A 1,728-nucleotide genomic window follows, 5' to 3' on the forward strand; every position below is an offset into this window, starting at 1 on the left:
TCTTCCAGATCAACTCGTGACCAAACATGATGTACCAGCTGCAGGGGACAGAGAGCATCATGGGAAATGTAGTCAATCTTTCATTTATATATTATTATTAATATCATTATGGAGGGTTGAACTCACATCCCGAACAACGCTCCTCCTAAATGCGCCGCGTGGTCGAAGTACCGCCATCCCAGAACAACGCCGGCCGTGTCCATGGCAACGATTGCCTTCAGCGCCTGGTAACGAAAGGACGTAAATATTATTTTTAATTAAAGATAATCATTAAAAATGTAATATCTGAGCTTTCAGAGAAACACGATTTCAGGTATTTCACTTTGAGGATGAGTTTCTAAGTTTTATTATATTTATTTATTTGACATTTTATATTTTAGAATGAATATTTTATCTTTATTTCATCATTTCATGAAGAAATACTCATATTTAAACAAACACATTTCAGTATTTTAGTTAAAATACAAAAAAAAATGAATGAATAAATAAAACTAAATAAATGTCTTTGGATAAAAGCCTCAGCCAAATGAAACGTATCTCACATTGGTGGCGTTTTTGAAAAGTCTAAATATTTGAAAAAAAGTCAGAATTTTGTCAGAAATTTTTACATCTTTGAAAAAAGTCTAAATTTAAAAAAAAATCTGAATTTTTGAAACATTTTTGAAACAATTCAGAATTTTGACATTTTCAGAAAATAGTCATAATTCTTCAATTGAATTAGCCCTCATTATGGTATGTCTCGCTTGAAGTGAACACGTCTGCACTTCCCTTGTTGTTGGATCTCTATGGTTCCTGCACTGATTGTCTCCAGTCTCTTTGGATAAAAGAGAAATGAAGCGTAACTCACGTTGGCGGCGCTGAAGGTGAACATGGGGAGGAAGATGATGGCGAGTTGAGCTTCAGGCATTTTGGTGCAAACGGCAGCGAGGACGGTCATGATGGCTCCGGACTGAAACAGATTCACATATAATCACTTTTATTATTCACTAACAAGCATCAGACAGGAGGCCGAGGGGAAAGCCAGACACTAAACAGGAATTCATTTACCTTTACGTTACGTGAAAACACTTTCTTTTCTTACTGTCACTTTCTGGGTCGGACTAGCCATCTGTATAATTTCCCCGCAACGAGGCTCCCCCTTTGACAGTCCACTAGCGCAGTGTTTCTCAAACTTTTTCATACCAAGGATCACTTAAGGCGAGACACGGCAGGCAAAAACATCGTTTTTCAAGCACTGGTCAATTTTGAGATTTTGTGCTATTTTGATTCTATAACATGTTTTCTTTCAGGCTTTTGGAAGGAAAACGTACAAAATACACATTTAAGTGTTTATTTGACTATAGTTTGTCTATTTGCGTCAGTAGATTTCTCCTAAATTCACCAAAAGTTAGCTTTCTAACGTAACAAAGTACCGCGACCGCTGTGTGCACCATGTCAACAGAAATATCGTTAGAAAGCTGTGTCTCTCCTGCACAATCTCATCGGATCCAAATATGGTCATTTCCTTTGTATCAGCAACCAATCGTGAAAGCACAAAGGGGTCTTAAACCAAGAAACGAAATCTCATTGGCTGGTGTCAATTTCAGACAACGTGATTCGTTCAGATGCGTCACGTGGTGTGCTAAAACACTTCCTGGTTAGCTTTCCGCTAGAAATGTAAATCTCAAAATGGCAAAAGAACGGCGAAAAAAAAGTTTACAGAGAAGATGACAACAATTATCCCTTGCA

General features: G+C 37.4%; 1 long non-coding RNA gene across 1 annotated transcript; it reads right to left on the reverse strand.

The window, feature by feature from the left end:
- Positions 1-982, reverse strand: LOC104940809 (uncharacterized). Its single transcript, XR_797828.1, has 3 exons — positions 848-982; positions 127-224; positions 1-38 (listed from the first exon to the last, which is right to left on the reverse strand). It is a non-coding gene; the product is annotated as an uncharacterized lncRNA (long non-coding RNA).
- Between the last annotated feature and the right edge of the window lie 746 nt (positions 983-1,728).

This window comes from Notothenia coriiceps, unplaced genomic scaffold (genome assembly GCF_000735185.1).
Source record: "Notothenia coriiceps isolate Sejong01 unplaced genomic scaffold, NC01 NC01_scaffold00002675, whole genome shotgun sequence".
In the NCBI taxonomy this organism is placed as follows: Eukaryota; Metazoa; Chordata; class Actinopteri; order Perciformes; family Nototheniidae; genus Notothenia; species Notothenia coriiceps.